This window comes from Pseudophryne corroboree, chromosome 8 (genome assembly GCF_028390025.1).
Source record: "Pseudophryne corroboree isolate aPseCor3 chromosome 8, aPseCor3.hap2, whole genome shotgun sequence".
NCBI classification, from domain to species: Eukaryota; Metazoa; Chordata; class Amphibia; order Anura; family Myobatrachidae; genus Pseudophryne; species Pseudophryne corroboree.
The window spans coordinates 5,735,857-5,755,146 of NC_086451.1; the positions used below are offsets into that span (position 1 = coordinate 5,735,857).

The 19,290-nt window shown below is 47.9% G+C and overlaps 1 protein-coding gene and 1 long non-coding RNA gene across 2 annotated transcripts in view; one reads left to right on the plus strand and one right to left on the minus strand.

Moving 5' to 3' along the window:
• The window catches only part of ADAMTSL2 (ADAMTS like 2), a 414,165-nt gene that overhangs the window by 188,163 nt on the left and 206,712 nt on the right, over positions 1 to 19,290 (plus strand). The window contains exon 3 of the mRNA XM_063935800.1: positions 3,611 to 3,796. The gene's annotated coding sequence lies outside the window, so the exon portion shown is untranslated. The remainder of the gene's footprint in view (positions 1 to 3,610; positions 3,797 to 19,290) is intronic.
• LOC134947406 (uncharacterized) lies at positions 8,436 to 12,428 on the minus strand. The gene is made up of 3 exons (XR_010182542.1): positions 11,532 to 12,428; positions 9,649 to 10,239; positions 8,436 to 8,522 (listed from the first exon to the last, which is right to left on the minus strand). It is a non-coding gene; the product is annotated as an uncharacterized LOC134947406 (long non-coding RNA).

The following is a 19,290-nucleotide window of genomic DNA, read 5'->3' on the forward strand; positions in this document are numbered from 1 at the left end:
TGTGCTGGGTGGCGCTTCTCATGCTGGGTGACCTTGCCCTGTGCTGGGCGGTGCTTCTCATGCTGGGCGGCCTTGCCCTGTGCTGGCCTGTACTTCTCATGCTGGGCGGCCTTGCCCTGTGCTGGCCTGTACTTCTCATGCTGGGCGGCCTTGCCCTGTGCTGGGCGGCGCTTCTCATGCTGGGCGGCCTTGCCCTGTGCTGGCCAGCACTTCTCATGCCGAGTGGCCTTGCCTTGTGCTGGGTGGCACTTCTCATGCTGGATGGCCTTGCCCTGAGCTGGGCGGCGCTTCTCATGCTGGGTGGCCTTGCCCTGTGCTGGGCGGCGCTTCTCATGCTGGGTGGCCTTGCCCTGTGCTGGGCTGTACTTCTCATGCTGGGTGACCTTACCCTGTGCTGGGTGGTACTTCTCATACTGGGTGACCTTGTCCTGTGCTGGGCGGCGCTTCTCATGCTGGGTGGCCTTGCCCTGTGCTGCGTCTCTTTGCCCTGTGCTGGGCAGCATGTGTCATGCTGGGTGTGTGCTGGGCAGCGCTTCTCATGCTGGGCGGCCTTGCCCTGTGCTGGGCGGCGCTTCTCATGCTGGGCGGCCTTGCCCTGTGCTGTGCGGCTTTTCTCATGCTGGGCGGCTCTTCTCATGCTGGGTGACCTTGCCCTGTGATGGGCAGCGCTTGTCGTGCTGGGCGGCTCTTCTCATGCTGGGTGGCGCTTCTCGTGCTGGGCGGCCTTGCCCTGTGCTGGGTGGCGCTTCTCATGCTGGGTGACCTTGCCCTGTGCTGGGCGGTGCTTCTCATGCTGGGTGACCTTGCCCAGTCTCTCTTTGCCCTGTGCTGGGTGGCGCTTCTCATGCTGGGTGACCTTGCCCTGTGCTGGGTGGCGCTTCTCATGCTGGGCGGCCTTGTCCTGTGCTGGCCTGTACTTCTCATGCTGGGCGGCCTTGCCCTGTGCTGGACGGCGCTTCTTATGCTGGGCGGCCTTGCCCTGTGCTGGGCGGCGCTTCTCATGCTGGGCGGCCTTGCCCTGTGCTGGGCGGCGCTTCTCATGCTGGGCGGCCTTGCCCTGTGCTGGGCGGCGCTTCTCATGCTGGGCGGCCTTGCCCTGTGCTGGCCGGTACTTCTCATGCTGGGTGGCCTTGCCCTGTGCTGGGCGGCTTTTCTCATGCTGGGCGGCTCTTCTCATGCTGGGCGGCGCTTCTCATGCTGGGCGGCCTTGCCCTGTGCTGGGCGGTGCTTCTCATGCTGGGTGACCTTGCCCTGTGTCTCTTTGCCCTGTGCTGGGCAGCGCTTGTCATGCTGGGTGTGTGATGGGCAGCGCTTCTCATGCTGGGTGGCCTTGCCCTGTGCTGGCCTGTACTTCTCATGCTGGGTGACCTTGCCCTGTGCTGGGCGGCGCTTCTCATGCTGGGTGGCCTTGCCCTGTGCTTGGCGGCGCTTCTCATGCTGGGTGACCTTGCCCTGTGCTGGGCGGCGCTTCTCATGCTGGGTGACCTTGCCCTGTGCTGGGCGGTGCTTCTCATACTGGGTGACCTTGCCCTGTGCTGGGCGGCACTTCTCATGCTGGGTGACCTTGCCCTGTGCTGGGCGGTGCTTCTCATGCTGGGTGACCTTGCCCTGTGCTGGGCGGTGCTTCTCATGCTGGGTGACCTTGCCCTGTGCTGGGCGGCGCTTCTCATGCTGGGTGACCTTGCCCTGTGCTGGGCGGCACTTCTCATGCTGGGTGGCCTTGCCCTGTGCTGGGCGGTGCTTCTCATGCTGGGTGACCTTGCCCTGTGCTGGGCGGCACTTCTCATGCTGGGTGACCTTGCCCTGTGCTGGGTGGTACTTCTCATGCTGGGCGGCCTTGCCCTGTGCTGGGCGGCGCTTCTCATGCTGGGCGGTCTTGCCCTGTGCTGGGCAGCACTTCTCATGCTGGGTGACCTTGCCCTGTGCTGGGAGGCGCTTCTCATGCTGGGTAATCTTGTCCTGTGCTGGGTGGCGCTTCTCATGCTGGGTAACCTTGCCCTGTGCTGGGTGGCACTTCTCATGCTGGGTAACCTTGCCCTGTGCTGGGTGGCGCTTCTCATGCTGGGTAACCTTGTCCTGTGCTGGACGGCACTTCTCATGCTGGGTAACCTTGCCCTGTGCTGGGTGGCGCTTCTCATGCTGGGTAACCTTGTCCTGTGCTGGGTGGCGCTTGTCATGCTGGGTGTGTGATGGGCAGCGCTTCTCATGCTGGGCGGCCTTGCCCTGTGCTGGGCGGCGCTTCTCATGCTGGGCGGCCTTGCCCTGTGCTGGGTGGTACTTCTCATGCTGGGCGGCCTTGTCCTGTGCTGGGTGGTACTTCTCATGCTGGGCGGCCTTGTCCTGTGCTGGGTGGTACTTCTCATGCTGGGCGGCCTTGTCCTGTGCTGGGTGGTACTTCTCATGCTGGGCGGCGTTGTCCTGTGCTGGGTGGTACTTCTCATGCTGGGCGGCCTTGTCCTGTGCTGGGTGGTACTTCTCATGATGGGCGGCCTTGTCCTGTGCTGGGTGGTACTTCTCATGCTGGGCGGCCATGTCCTGTGCTGGGTGGTACTTCTCATGCTGGGCGGCCTTGTCCTGTGCTGGGTGGTACTTCTCATGCTGGGTGGCCTTGCCCTGTGCTGGGTGGTACTTCTCATGCTGGGTGACCTTGCCCTGTGCTGGCCGGTACTTCTCATGCTGGGTGGCCTTGCCCTGTGCTGGGCGGCACTTCTCATGCTGGGTGACCTTGTCCTGTGCTGGGCGGTGCTTCTCATGCTGGGTGACCTTGCCCTGTGCTGGGCGGTACTTCTCATGCTGGGTGGCCTTGCCCTGTGCTGGGCGGTGCTTCTCATGCTGGGTGACCTTGCCCTGTGCTGGGCGGCGCTTCTCATGCTGGGTGACCTTGCCCTGTGCTGGGCGGTACTTCTCATGCTGGGTGGCCTTGCCCTGTGCTGGGCGGCGCTTCTCATGCTGGGTGGTCTTGCCCTGTGCTGGGCGGCACTTCTCATGCTGGGTGACCTTGCCCTGTGCTGGGCGGTACTTCTCATGCTGGGTGGTCTTGCCCTGTGCTGGGCGGCGCTTCTCATGCTGGGTGGCCTTGCCCTGTGCTGGGCGGCGCTTCTCATGCTGGGTGGCCTTGCCCTGTGCTGGGCGGCACTTCTCATGCTGGGTGACCTTGCCCTGTGCTGGGCAGCGCTTCTCATGCTGGGTGGCCTTGCCCTGTGCTGGGCGGCACTTCTCATGCTGGGTGACCTTGCCCTGTGCTGGGCGGTGCTTCTCATGCTGGGTGACCTTGCCCTATGCTGGGTGGTACTTCTCATGCTGGGTGACCTTGTCCTGTGCTGGGTGGTACTTCTCATGCTGGGTGACCTTGCCCTGTGCTGGGCGGTGCTTCTCATGCTGGGTGTGTGCTACCAGCAATGTTCTGTGGGAAGGAGCCTGAAATGTGCCTCTTCTCTCCCTTTAGGCATGGGCCGAGGTAGGGGTATAGGGGTATATCCCTGTAGACGGTGATTCTGGAGTTGTGCAGTTAGATCAGAAACTACACTATGGCTCCCTAATTGCTTCCATGTGACTGTATTCCGATATGAGCTCACATTAGAGAATGAAGACATCGCACTTTGTCTTGCAGATGTTTGATCGTCCGGTTTTGTTTTGTCTCGGAAGCAGCTTCTGAAAGAACATCTGGATAAAACATTCCTCGTACTGCAATATGTGACCTAGAAGCTAAGGCCTGGCTCGTTCCTGGTGATGGAAATACGGCTGAACCCATAATCCCGGTCTCACCTGTCACGGGTCAGACGTCATGCGTGTGCAGGTCAGATCATTGTGAGAGAGAAAGATGGAGGCCTGGGGCCGCGTCGCAGGAGTAAGGGGGAAATGGCATTCCTGGCAGGAATTATGCACATGGGCCCTCATTCCGAGTTGTTCGCTCGCAAGCTGCTTTTAGCAGCTTTGCACACGCTAAGCCGCCGCCTACTGGGAGTGAATCTTAGCTTAGCAGAATTGCGAACGAAAGATTAGCAGAATTGCGAAAAGAAATTTCTTTGCAGTTTCTGAGTAGCTCGAGACTTACTCTGCCAGTGCGATCAGTTCAGTCAGTTTCGTTCCTTGTTTGACGTCACACACACACCCAGCGTTCGCCCAGACACTCCCCCGTTTCTCCAGCCACTCCCGCGTTTTTCCCTGAAACGCCAGCGTTTTTTCACACACTCCCATAAAACGGCCAGTTTCCGCCCAGAAACACCCACTTCCTGTCAATCACACTCCGATCACCAGAATGAAGAAATTAAGCCGTGAGTAAAATACCAAACTTTTTTGCAAATTTACTTGGCGCAGACGCACTGCGAACATTGCGCATGCGCAGTTTGCGACTAATCGCTCCGTTGCGGAAAAACACTAACGAGCGAACAACTCGGAATGATGGTCATAGGTGGTCATTCCGAGTTGTTCGCTCGGTAATTTTCTTCGCATCGCAGCGATTTTCCGCTAATTGCGCATGCGCAATGTTCGCACTGCGACTGCGCCAAGTAAATTTGCTATGAAGATTGGTATTTTACTCACGGCATTATGAGGTTTTTTCTTCGTTCTGCTGATCGGAGTGTGATTGACAGAAAGTGGGTGTTTCTGGGCGGAAACTGGCCGTTTTATGGGAGTGTGTGAAAAAACGCTACCATTTCTGGGAAAAACGCAGGAGTGGCTGGAGAAACGGAGGAGTGTCTGGGCGAACGCTGGGTGTGTTTGTGACGTCAAACCAGGAACGACAAGCACTGAACTGATCGCACTGGAAGAGTAAGTCTCGAGCTACTCAGAAACTGCACAGAGAAGTCTTTTCGCAATATTGCGAATCTTTCGTTCGCAATTTTGATAAGCTAAGATTCACTCCCAGTAGGCGGCGGCTTAGCGTGTGCAATGCTGCTAAAAGCAGCTTGCGAGCGAACAACTCGGAATGAGGGCCATAGTTATAACTTATAATGATATGTAAAGGTACTCGTTATATTATTGTGCTGCTGTTTAGTGAGGCTGGCATGATAATAGCCGTCCCCGGCAGCTCTCACCCGCTGCCCAGATTTGATGGTGCTGGCAAGTGCTAATATTGATACACGTTGTTGATTAGTTCCACCTTACTCAGTATTCGCACACAGGCATTATAAAGGGTGGGTGGGGCTTATGCAATAAAGTATGATAATAGCCATGCTTTATTGGGTGGTCAGCGGAGCGCCTCGGGGGCTGGCACCCCCGGTGCATGTAACGTCAGGTTGTCATATAACAAGTGCTAGGGGCACAGGTTACAGGAAGGTGGGTACTGGACGCACCCTGCGGGGTGATCCTCCTGGATGATATCGGGCCAGGGAAAGTGCCAGTACCTAGGCCTTGCACCCTTGGTGGCGGCAGCGGTCGCACCACCTACTTACAGCTCTTCCTATCCTGAATATCATTCACTTACTGTGTTCTGTGCCTTTGGCTAACCATCAGCTGACGTGTTAGGAGCTGCATTGTATGCTCGTTGTATTGCAGCCCTTCTTTAGACATTAAGGGTATTTTGTTTTGTACTATATGGCAGACATGATGGTGGTGGTTGGTCAGCTCCCCACAGAGGCTTCCAATCAGCCCTATCACTATCTAACAGAGACCTTCTCCCTAGTCACCGGCCAGCTTTCCGGCGTCGGTCATACAGGTAAATGCCCCAGACAGGCTTATATATCTTAGATTACTCCTCCCCTTTCCAGACTGACAGGCATGCGACAATCACACCCTGCTTACCTAAGGGAGTTCCTCACAGATGCTCTGGTTAGTCAGGCACATGCTTTCAGTTGCACCAGGCTGCATGGCAGAAATGCAGTGAAGCCAATTAAGCAGGTAAACAAACATTTTGTCTCCTCCAAATGTGTGACTTTCTTGGTTTGTCAACCAGGGTTGGGTATAATATGCTGGCGGTTGGGATGCCGCTCGGTGTCAGCATTCCGAATAGTGTCGCAATTCCGGAGTCTGTATTCTGACTGCCGGATCCCGTCAGCCAAACCCCCTTGGTTCCTCTGTAGCACTCTGCTCCTATTGCCACAAGATAGATATATCTATCTGGCATGGTAATCCGGAACAGTTACCTAACATTGGGGGTAATTCAGAGTTGATGACAGCAACAAATTTGTTAGCAGTTGGGCATAACCATGTGCAGTGCAGGTGGGGCAGATATAACGTTTGCAGAGAGAGTTAGATTTGCATGGGTTATTTTGTTTCTGTGCAGGGTAAATACTGGCTGCTTTATTTTTACACTGCAATTTAGATTTCAGTTTGAACACCCCACCCAAATCTAACTCTCTCTGCACATGTTACATCTGCCGCCCCCTGCACTGCACATGGTTTTGCCCAACTGCTAACAAATTTGCTGCTGCTATCAGGTCTGAATTAGGCCTATTATAAGCAGCATTTGTGTCCGTGCTCATGATGAGACGTTTGTCACCCTCCTGGTGTCTTTTATCACGGCTGTGGCTGGAAGAAGAATGTGTTTCATGTCTGGACATTGTGACAGATATGAATAATATGTACTATGGCAGTGTTGGAAGACGTGTGAGATTGTGTAAGGATCGGGACAGCTTGTAGATATCATCTGTGATGCTGAAGTTTTATGTCACTGGAAATACTAATCGTAAGAGGCTAAAAGCGCAAAACCCTTCTGTGGGGCGCTCATATACCAATCGGAGTCTTTAGAAGAATTAAAACGTAACTTTGTAACAATATTACTCTAAGAGAACAATTAAATGATGTCCACAGAAAGTTATCATTAAATATAAGTGTCTATGGGCCTAATTCAGACCTGATCGTAGTGCACGGCTACGATCAGTTACTCTGACATGCGGGGGGATGCCCAGCACAGGGCTAGTCCGCCCCGAATATCAGGCCCAAACCCCCCCCCCCCCTCCCCCCACACACACACAAGTACAAAGCATCGCACAGCGTCAGTGCTTTTGTACTTGACGTGTAGCTCCCTACCTGCGCAGCTCCTGTGTGCTGGCAGGGAGCTACTTGTTACTGTCCGGGTCGCAGAAGCTGCGTGAGATGTCACGCAGCCGCCGCGGCCTGCCCCCTGCATGGTCCGGTCACGCCTGCGTTGCCCGAACCGTGCCCCCAAAAAGGCAGCCCAACGCCGCCGGCCCGCCCCCTCCCGCCCAGCAACCTGCCTCTGCCTGTCAATCAGGCAGAGGCGATCGCTGGGCTGAAATGCCATCGGCTGTCTGGCATGCGCCGGCGCACTGTGCCAACGGCACATGCACAGTTCAGACCTGATCGACTGCTGTGCGAAAACACACAGCACCTATCAGGTCTGAATTAGGCCCAATGTTATGCTATATACTAAAGATATCATTATTCACAGTCTGTGGCTGTCCTGGAGAAAATCTAGTAATCCCTTATTCAGCAAGATAAGCGGTGAATTATGTGATAAGGCTATCCTCTTTGAATTTGTGATCAGATAGTCACAACCCAGACAGAGTGAAATACCGCCCCGTGCAAGTCCGCAAACGCCGGTCAGCTGCAAATCCGTTCCCAACTCGCTCACCATGGAATGATTTTTCCAGTGTGTGCAGTGTGTGCGCAGCCCGGGACTCACTCCTACCGTGCGGTACACACAGGCTGATCGGCCGCAGCACTTCTGCTCATCACTACCACGGATCAGGCCGTGGCTGGGCACTTGTATGATTATTGGCCCTCATTCCGAGTTGATCGCAAAGTTTTTCGGACGCACAACATATTCGCAAAGTTGCGTTAATTTAGTAAATTTGCGAACCTCCGCCCTCAACGTATTTTTGCAAATTCGCACGCAGTATTACACAAAGTGGGCGTACGCCAAATGACATCGCAGTAATGCGAAACCATCGCAGCATTGCGAAATCATCGCAATAACACATACTTAATCGTAAAAATACTAAGTTTGAGTATATTTACAAAGTTTTGCGTAAAAATGCACACTTTTAAGGTAAAACGCACAAAAATGTTTGTTTGGCCTATTAAGTGCAATGACACCTTTCCTTTTAAAGACCACAAGCCCTTTTCAATTACGAACCCAATTAGTGTAATGATTGATAATGTTCCAAAACAATTAAGTCTGAGAATAAAAAAAAATTAACACTTTGTTGCCATAATTGGCCATCAACATGTCAAAGTGTAATTTTTTTTTTTTTTTATTTCACTTTTTTAATTTTTAAAGGTGTTGTTTGTGAATGAAGGTGTTTACATGTTTCTTAACACAATAATCTCCTTTTTTTTTTGGTAAAAATGTAACGTTAGATGTGTGTAATTTTTTGTACAAAACAAATTCTGCCTGCCAATCTGCTGATCCTTTTTTGCATTAATAAACACAACACCCGGTTAACTTTAATCAACTTTTTTATTTTTGTATTTGTTAATTTTTTTTTTTTTTTTAAAAGCAAAGAATAAAAGTCATGCAAATTTTTGCAAATGGTCCACACAATCCATCATTCCTTGCAGGTGTTGGCGCATGGTGTCAAGTATCCCTGAAAAACTTGTGGGATCTCCAACTGCAACATCTGAAATTAAGATGCAACACAAACATTAATAACTTAATTACATTACTTATTAGCCAAGCAAGGCGCAAAGCACACTTAAATGCTGGCATGTCCAAACTGCTGGACTCCAGCTGTTGTGAAACTACATATACCAGCATGCCTTTACACAGTTTTGTGGTCAGGGAATGGCAAAGCTGTGTCAGGGCATGCTGGGATGTGTAGTTTCTCAACAGTTGGAGTGCCGCAGTTTGGACAGGCCTGCTTTAATGTCAAAGTTACTACATCCTGCCTGTTTTATGGTACAATCATTAGCAGAACACACAAGCCTGCTCAGCCTTTTAATCAGATTTTAAAGTGTTCCAGACCATGTGTTACATTTACTACTATGTGAGTTATATTTAAGATGGAACGTTGCCCATAGCAATCAAGCAAAAATATGATTATTATATTGTAGAAGTGGATCCCAATTTTTTAAGTATAATCTTATTGGTTGCTATGTCCGACATCCCATGTTAAAGATAACTACCATCTTCGTCAATGTGACACCATGTTGGCATTCATTCCCATTTGTTGTTTTATTTGTTTTTTATTTTTAGTGGGTTGGTCCTGCATCATCACACTGCATATCCACATCTTCAGAAGGCCAACATATCATAGCATTCCCACACTCCATGAAAGCTGCCCTTACTAAATAAGTGCAAACATGTTTGACTCGAACACTTATTAATTTTGAGAATGTAACTTTCACACAAAAAAACAGTGTGTCATTAGGCTGCATAACAAAGTGAAGCATGTGATTTTTAAGTGTAAATATTCAGACTACACAGGCCCAAGTGTAAAAGGCAAACATACTAAACTCCACTCAGGTCTAACTGTTTCCCAGAAAAAGTAACACATATAAACCCTGTTCTCCTGGCAACCCTGGCTACCTAATGAGTGTCAACCTAGAGTGGACACACAAAACATTGCACACATACACACTGTACATATAATGACACTCACAAATATGTAAAGGCAACATGTACACCATGATGAAATGTTAAAATATTTTTCCAGGGTCCAAGAATTCAAACAGTACAACACTGCATGTTTTGGCATTGTAAGTGTAAGTGGGTAATCTTATTGTATAAAATTTAAATAAACTTACTTTCCTCGGAAACATCCAGACTCCCGGAATGTTCTGCAGGGGCTTCCTCTGCCCATTCACTTGGTGGGGATGTTGCCTGGATGGGGGAAGGCGGCTGGATGGGGGAAGGATGAGGGATTGGGGAAGGAGGAGGGATTGGGGAAGGAGGAGGGATTGGGGCAGGAGGCTGGATGGGGGAAGGAGGCTGGATTAGTGCCGCAATTTCAGAGGGGGGGTCTGATTGAGAGGGCGAGGGGGGCGGAGAGAAATTTAAAGCAATAGAGGGTGAGGGGGGTTCAGATGGGGATGTCGAAGTGGAAGGAGAAGGGGTATGGGAAGGAGGAGAAGGGGTCCCAGAAAGAGATGGCGAGGTGTGGTGAGAAGGGGAATGGAAAGTGGAGTGGGCCAGGGAAGCTGAGGGGGACTGGGAAGCTGAGGGGGACTGTGAAGATGAGGGGGACTGGAAAGCTGAGGGGGAGTGTGAAGGGGAGGGGGAGTGAGAAGGGGAGGGGGAGTGAGAAGGGGAGGGGGAGTGAGAAGGGGAGGGGGAGTGAGAAGGGGAGGGGGAGTGGGAAGGGGAAGGGGGTGGGGAGTTGTGCCGTTGTTGTTGTCCTAGAATGAAAATATTGTCCACATTTTTTAATCATGCAAAATTACATAGTATTGATTTTTAAATATAAATGTTATGTTACATGTTTTTTTTTTTTTAATTTAAAATAGAAAATCAAACATGTTAAGATCCTCTTCATGTTGGCCATAGCAAACAAAATGAAGCCAAACTTTAACTTTGAAGCTCATTCCTTAATCTAGTCCATTGAGTCATAGTGATTTGTCTAGGCAACATCACCAGATTACTATTGAAGGGCCCTTATTATATAGCCAGCACTTATCAAGTATTTTGGACCAGTTTCCTGGCTGCTTCTTATTTCTTGGAAACATGCACTTGTTTCGTGTCACTTTACTACAGTCAGTACTGTTTCCCCTAACCACACACACTGACCTAATTTCCTAAAAAGGAGACTGAAGGTTGCAATTAGCCTACCACTTACTGTAAAATGTAGGTAATTCAAAGGGGATTACAGCTGGAATGTAGTTTGCAATTGTCCAAAAGCATGTGCTCTGCAGGGGTTGCATATATAACATGTGCAGAGAGAGTTAGATTTGGTGGACTTTTTCAATTATGGCCATGGAAAATACAGGCTGTTTAATTTTAACACAGCAAATTATTGAGATGCTTTAACACACCCCACCCAAATCTGACTCACTCTGCACATGTTACATATGCTTCCCCTGCAGTGCACATGGTTTTGCACAATGGTTTACAAAAAACCTTTTGCTAAAAATTGGGAAGATGAAGCATTATCACATTTTAAGCTAAAAATCTTATGTAATGTAACTTACTTCGGGTATGGAGAGCACGGATTTGCTGGCGGATCTCCGCCAACAAATCTGGAGTCCGCCTGCGGAGATCACTCCATCGCCTCTCGAGCTGGATGATTGTCCGCCTGCTGCGGACGCGAGTCCGCAGCAGGCGGCGGACCTCCGCGTAGGCCTCGCGCTTCACCCGATTGGGGATGAAGCGCCCAACGCGGCCTACGCGGCGGTCCATCACCGCTACCAGCACGCGGAGCTCCCGCCTGGAGAACGGTGCTGCACGCATCATGGCAATGGCGTTTTCCTTATTTGGGCATATATTTATAGTGTCTGTTAGCATGTGATTGGCCAAAAATATGTCATTTCTAATAACTTTATTGATCTTTGCAATGCTGTGAAGAGCAGAGTGTTATTTTGCACGAGCGGAAATTCGCATTAGCATAAGCAAAAATGTTTGTTAGAAACTATTAGAATAAACACACAGAGACACAGACTTTACTGAAAATTACTAAACATATCTGTGTACTCACCACAGGTCGTGTGATCATTCAGCTGGACAGTCACAAAGTGTCAAACATTGAGGATCATTTGTTTGTGTGTTTGTTTACATAATCAGTATTTGAGGATATAAAATAAATAAGGACACTATTTATTATCATTACAGTATTTAAATTATTACATAAACATTGTCAGCTTAACGTGTTTTTGTTTTTTGTGTTTAAAAAGAAAAAACCATTCAAACACAACAACAGCATTACCCAATCACTTTACAAGAACATACTAAATGCAATCATGTTTAAAAATACATAAGCATACTGGGTTGTATTATTTGTGCAAATATAAATGTTAAAAACACTATACCTGAAATGTTCTGCTACAATTCTTGCCCTCACTTGGCTCCCCCTCCGTGTCACACTCCCCCCACCGAAGCGTGGCACAACCCCTGGCTCCTCATCAGGCAATTCCTCTGCCTGAGGAAGCTCGACACTACTCCTTACCGCGATATTATGGAGTATTGCGCACAGGACCACTATTTTACTTGCCATCTCCGGCGAATACATGATGTCGCCACCCGTGCGGTGGAGCACACGAAAGCGCCCTTTCAGGACACCAATTGTGCGCTCCACCAGCTGCCTAGTGGCAGTAAGCGCGGAGTTAAATGCCATCTGTGGTCCTGGCCTGGGATTACGGTAAGGAGTCATGAGCCAGGGGGTGCAAGGATATCCACGGTCTCCTGTTGGAATAAAAGCAAAATTTTAGTTCACAATTTTCATATATTTTTGTAAGTTTGTAACTAAAATATTTGAGCAACAACTCACCCAATAACCACATGTCTGGTCGTTGACTTGATCTTAATCTCTGCCATATCCCTGATTGTCTAATGACATACGCATCATGGGAACTTCCTGTAAACTTTGCGTTCAGGGAAAGGATCTGGAGGGATGGCCCACAAACAACCATTACATTCAGAGAATGAAACAGTTTCCTGTTTCTATAAATTTCTTCATTATGTCTTGGTGGCTGAATAGCAACATGTGTGCCATCCACAACCCCAATAACATGTGGGAAGCGACTACCACCTTCCGCAAATTGCCGCTTCACCACATCTAGGGCACCAACATCCAAAGGCATAGCAATAAATTGCTTAACACGCTTGATGAAAGCCTGGCAGACACGTCGCAGGACCTTACTGAACTGGCCCTGCGACATGCCAACCAGGTCTCCAACAACATGCTGGAATGATCCTGTGGCCAAAAAATGTAACACTGCAAGGAATTGTGTCAATGGTGGTATTGCTGTAGGATACCGAATTTCAGACTCCAGATCACTCTCTATTATGGAGAGAAGAGTGTCTAGGATTAGATGTGGTGGCAGCCGGTATCTACGCACCACCACATCATCTGGCATCCCAAAAAGTATGACACGGGTTCTGAAAATTGGTGGCCTAGCACGCCTCCGTTGCCTTGGTTGATGAGGAGCCGGCTGTGGTTGTGGGGCTGGCGGTTGGGGTGGGAGTGCTGGCGTGGGTTGGGGAGGTAGGGCTTCTGCCGCAATATGTATTGACATCACACACTTTTTGGAGAGAATGTTAAGAAATGTCAATTAAAAAAAAAACAAAGTTTTCCAAAATTTTACACAATAACTGTTTTTACAATTGTGGTGTCAACTTACTGCAGGAGCGTACATTTTTTCTGTGTTGAATTCATGTCAAAAATGCAAAAATAAAAAGCAAATAAAAATAAATTTAATATTTGGATATAAAAAACATATATTAATGCAAAAAATCTTTAGAAAAAAAATAACAAAAAATAATAAGAAATTTAGTACCTAGTCCAGGAAAGACAAACACTACTTTGCAGATCAATCCTGGAAACCCCAAACACTTTGTTTAGCAAACTTTACACAAAAAATAAAAAAAATAAAAAAACACAAACAAGCACCAACACAGGCCAACGACACTTACCTGCTCCTAAAGAAATAAAGTCTTGTTTTTGTGGACCACACCCAAAAATAAAGACAAAATTGGTTTTTCTCACCAAAAAAAAAAAACCTACAAGAGAACACAAATGACAGTCAAAAACAGCATACAGACACTTCCAACAAACAAACTCCAACACAGGCCAACGACACTTACCTGCTCCTAAAGAAATAAAGTCTTGTTTTTGTGGACCACACCCAAAAATGAAGTCAAAATTGGTTTTGCTCACCAAAAAGTAGATTCCTACAAGAGAACACTAATGACAGTCAAAACAAAGAAGCACGGGAATATTTTCACAAATGGACTTGCAAAATATATATGTGTTATAAAAATTAAAACATTAAAATGTATTACAAAAACTTGCAAACACAAAAAAATTTAACAAAAAAACAGAATACTCACAAACGAAAATACACACAAAAAATGACTGTCTATATTCAAAACGCAAAGAAAAGGACAAAGGTATGCTTGACAATTACTCACTCTGCCAATTCCACTATCACCTTCCCGCACAAGCCAACAACTCAAACGCCAAACTACCAACACTTACAGCATGCACAGTAGGCCCTTAAATAAGCAGTGCAATCATTCAACAGAATAAGTGTACACCTGTGTGAATTAACGAGTCGCACGTAGGTATATAAGCGCACATACCTCGGCGTACACACGTCATCACAAACATGGCTTCTCGTGAGCAAATCGCAGCAGAGATAGACCGCATTGCAGAGCAGCAGATGGCATTGCAGAAACAACGGATAGACTGTCAAAGGCGCTTGTTAGAATACGCCTCTGCGGAGGTTAATGCAGGACCTAGTACTCTGCAAATTTCTGCTTCTGAACCTCAAGAATTGAGTGTGGATACCCTGCCACACACACATAGTGAGCAAACTGAGGGAGAATTGACTTTAGCCACACAAACACAGCAGACAGAAGCTGCTAGTGAGGAGGAAGATGGAGATGACCAACCTGAAGAAACCTCACAGGCTACCTCCAGACGGAAAAAAAGACAGCCTGCATTCACTAAGAGGGAGTTGCGTGTCTTGGTCACGCAGGCCATGTCCAAAATACATAGGGGCCCCAAAAACATGGGGGCTGCTTCCAAAGAACGCATCTGGAGAGACATCACAAAATCTGTGAATGAAGTTGGCTCTGTCGTCAGAACATCACAGGAAGTGAGACGACGGTAAGTGCATCTTGACAATCCTTTTTCTGTGCTAAGTTGCCTAAAAAATGTAGTTACATGTCGTGTTATGTCTAGCAAACACAAGCAGAACATGTGTGCTAGATATTTACTTTGAACAATAAGAAGACTCAACTTTTTCCCTCTTTCACAATATTTATGTAGGTGGGCCGACTTCAAATCCCGCCTGAAGGCAAAGAGGGCTGCGGAGTGGAATGCCTCAAGGGCAACAGGGGGGGGACCACCTGTCGCTGTGGAGTATACTGACTTGGAGGAGATGGCGATGGCCTGTGTGAGTTATGAGGAGGGCCAAGGGGTGTCTCATATGGACACGGACCTGCCTGAGATTGTGACGGGACATGACTTGGAAGGTAAGTTTACACATGTATTTGTCTGAAATTTGAACTGTATTAATAATCTTAAACTAATTTTGACTCCAACTTTTCCCCCACACATTCTTCTATTTGCTTGCCACAAAACACAGCACAGGGGGGTGAACAGTTTGAGTCACAGGCCGGTTATGTGGTTGAGGCTGAGGTGGAGGGACCTAGTGGGTCTGCCAGTGTGGGCCAACAAAACCCACCTATGCAGGTTCCTACTGGCCCCCCCACCCAACCCTCTGCTATCCCGGAGATCCTGCTTGAAATTGCTAGGTATGGTGAGAGCCTAAACACATTTCAAGACGGGGTCATCCGGGAGGTAAGCCAGATAACTGTCCGGCTCACTGAGATCCGAACCTGTGTTGAGCAAGGTGTTGCTCAACTCTGCCAAAGTCTGGCAGAGATCAGGCAGGCCCAAGAACAACTGGCCTCCTCAAACCAAAGCCTTGCAACTAACATCTTGCAAGGGCTCCAGGCCATCGCTGTCTCCCTTGCCCACAGTGGCAGAGAGCCAACCACATCGGCTCCCTCCCCTGCCCCTGCCCAGGAAGAACAGGACACTGGGCAGGCCCAACGAAGGTCACTCCGCAGACCAAGCAAAGAAGATCAGCCTCAGGCGGGGCCAAAAAGAAGAAAGTGATGTCTCTCCAGATGGGCAGCACCCATGTTTTTGTAGTTGCCTCTATGTTATTTTGGACTTGGCTTGTGTGGCCAGAATGGATCACTCCCTCTTAGTGAAATGTCTTTTTTTCTGTTTGGAGGAATTGTAGCCTGTGAGTTTCTTTTTAAAAACAACAGAGCCATCTTCCTCTCACTAGTGTGCTGTGTATTGTTGTGTTTGTGTGGTGGATACTAATTATTTCTCAGTTTGTGTCACATTTTTGTGTGGCAGGGTGTGAAATATGTTGAATTTATGAATTTATAAGATACTTTTGTCAGAAGCAGAAATTTGCAGAGTACTGAGTTCTGCAATATAATTTTTGTCAGTGCCATCTGCTTGGTGCTTGGTCTATCTCTGCCTGTGAGACTCATGTGGAGCCATGTTTAAATGTTGGATCATATTATTTCTGAAATAAAAAATATAATTTCAAAATGTGTGCAATTTCTTGAAGGTAATGCATTAGCAAAATCTTACTTACAAAAATATTATGTCAACATATAGACACTTGGTGACCAATCTGCTAATTCTCCTTCAAATTTTTTTTTAATAAAAAAAAAAGGTATGTTTTGCACCACACTTTAATGTCCATATTAATAAAACAGACACGACAACTTGATAAAATATCTTTGGACAACATGACATCATTGAAAACATTGACAGATGTTAAAAACCTATATTATTGTGACTTTGAAAAATAAATCATAGTGTATGCGCCATTATGTGGGTGTTGGTTAATTGATCAGAATGTTGCAGAATTATCTAACTTTAAATAAAAATGTAACTTGTTTGTATTTAGTAGTCTAACACACATTCAAACATTTCTGCACAATGCTTACACACCAAGTTAAACACAAATAACAACCTTATTTAACAGTGTGTGAGATTAATATGTGAGTAGAATAAACATGTAATGTGTGTTCAGTCAATTGCTGGTTGGTAACTTTCATGGGCTCAGTAATTAACAAGTAATTGAACATCAGATGAATGTGCTCTCCAATTAACTGCTAATTACTGCATACACACTTGTACCAGTACTTCGCAAATGTAGAGTAACTGCAGACCTACTCTGCTGCTGCGTGAATGTTGCTACGGTTTCCTATGTTAGTTTTAACAGCGACAAAGTTTATGTGCGAAAAACACGCCCATTGCAAGTTGCATACTCCCACACAGTACGCCCACTTTCACGCCCATGTCGGAGCATTGCGAAGTCTCGCCTCCGCCACGCCCACGCCACTCCTTGTTTTCGTTTGGCAGTTACGGCTTTTTTTGTCCAAAGTAATTTTGCACAGTTGTCGTACGTATGTCTTCGCGCATGCGTAATCACGCATTTGCGCATGCGCAGATACTTACATTTCGGACATTTGCGATGCGATGACTCTTAGCGATCAACTCGGAATGAGGGCCATTAGGTATAATCACGCCATCAGGCAAGCATAGCTCCCTGAGTTCCCAGCGTAACACTAACAGCCCCTCCGGTTCAGTGCCTAGTGGGTAAATGTGACGATGGGCCCATAGGAATGATAACAATGAACTGGTGAACTCCAGTAGGAGCCTGCGCTGGGACATAGGCCCCAGATGCCGCTGTATTACAATGTTACCGGGAGGCGACTGTACTAGATACACTTACTGCAATCTCACTAGTTACATCTGACGTAAGAGGTGAGAAACCTTCTGTGATGTCAGCGAGTAGAACAAGTGCCGACATGATGACAGAATAACAGCTCATATGTAAAGTGGTCAATATAAGTATATTCTATATAAAGCTGTTACATTGTTTATATAAGTGAGGAGGAATAACGGGAATGGATGGGATATATGTACGTAGCTGCCACAGGCTGATGGGAAGCTGGACCCGGATGGACGCAGGCGTGTTATGAGCCCAGCCTTCTAGGAGCTAACACTGTGGGGAACATAATACTCGTCTTCTGGGGACACTGTCAGGCCGAGATGGGAAGGGGGGGGACATGATAGAAAACTTTCAAATGTATCAATGATTGGTACAAGGTACAGGAGGGAGACATTCTGCAAAGGACGAGGAGTATTAGACCACGAGGACATGCACTGACACTGGAGGGAGTGAAACCTGAGGAGATAGGGTAGTGGACAAGTGGAACAGCCTCCCAGCAGAGGTGGTAGAGGCTAAGACAGTAGAGCAAATTAAACATGCTTGGGAATGGGATAGACATAGGGATATCCTTACACAGACTTCAGGATCAAATAGGGTCTGAGGTTACTATAAGGTTAATAAAGTGGCAGACAAGACGGTCCAAGTGGTTCTTATCTGCCAGTGGCAAACACAGGATTTGCATGGGGGGGTTTCCAGAACTGGGCGGAGCCAATCATGGGGGTGGGGACTGAGGTGACCCAGTATATGCTGGGTCCGTAAAACTAGTATGTGTGTGTGTGTGTGTGTGTGTGTGTGTGTGTGTGTGTGTATATATATATATATATATATATATATATATATATATCTACACATATATATATATATATATATATATATATACATACACACACACATACATATACACATATACATAGCATATTAAACATGCATACATATATATATTTCTCTAACGTCCTAGTGGATGCTGGGACTCCGTCAGGACCATGGGGAATAGCGGGCTCCGCAGGAGACAGGGCACATCTAAATAAAGCTTTTAGGATCACATGGTGCGTACTGGCTCCTCCCCCTATGACCCTCCTCCAAGCCTCAGTTAGGTTTTTGTGCCCGTCCGAGAAGGGTGCAATCTAGGTGGCTCTCCTAAAGAGCTGCTTAGAAAAAGTTTTTTTAGGTTTAAATCTCAGTGAATCCTGCTGGCAACAGGATCACTGCATCGAGGGACTTAGGGGAGAGATTTCCAACTCACCTGCGTGCAGGATGGATTGGAGTCTTAGGCTACTGGACACTTAGCTCCAGAGGGAGTCGGAACACAGGTCCTCCTGGGGTTCGTCCCGGAGCCGCGCCGCCGATCCCCCTTACAGACGCTGAAGACGGAGGTCCGGAAAGCAGGCGGCAGAAGACTCCTCAGTCTTCATGAAGGTAGCGCACAGCACTGCAGCTGTGCGCCATTGTTGCTACACGTCTCACTGATTCAGTCACGGAGGGTGCAGGGCGCTGCTGGGGGCGCCCTGGGCAGCAATATTAAATACCTTTAGTGGCAAAATAAATACATCACATATAGCCATTAAGGCTATATGTATGTATTTAACCCAGGCCAGTTTTCTTAAAACCCGGGAGAAAAGCCCGCCGAAAAAGGGGCGGAGCTTATTCTCCTCAGCACTCAGCGCCATTTTCCTGCTCAGCTCCGCTGGTGAGGAAGGCTCCCAGGACTCTCCCCTGCACTGCACTACAGAAACAGGGTAACAAAGAGAAGGGGGGCATAATTTGGCGATATTGATATATTAAAAGCGCTTATATCAAAAACAACACCTTCTAGGGTTGTTTATATACATTTATAGCGCTTTTGGTGTGTGCTGGCAAACTCTCCCTCTGTCTCCCCAAAGGGCTAAGAGGGTCCTGTCTTCGATTAGAGCATTCCCTGTGTGGCTGCTGTGTGTCTGTACGTGTGTGTCGACATGTATGAGG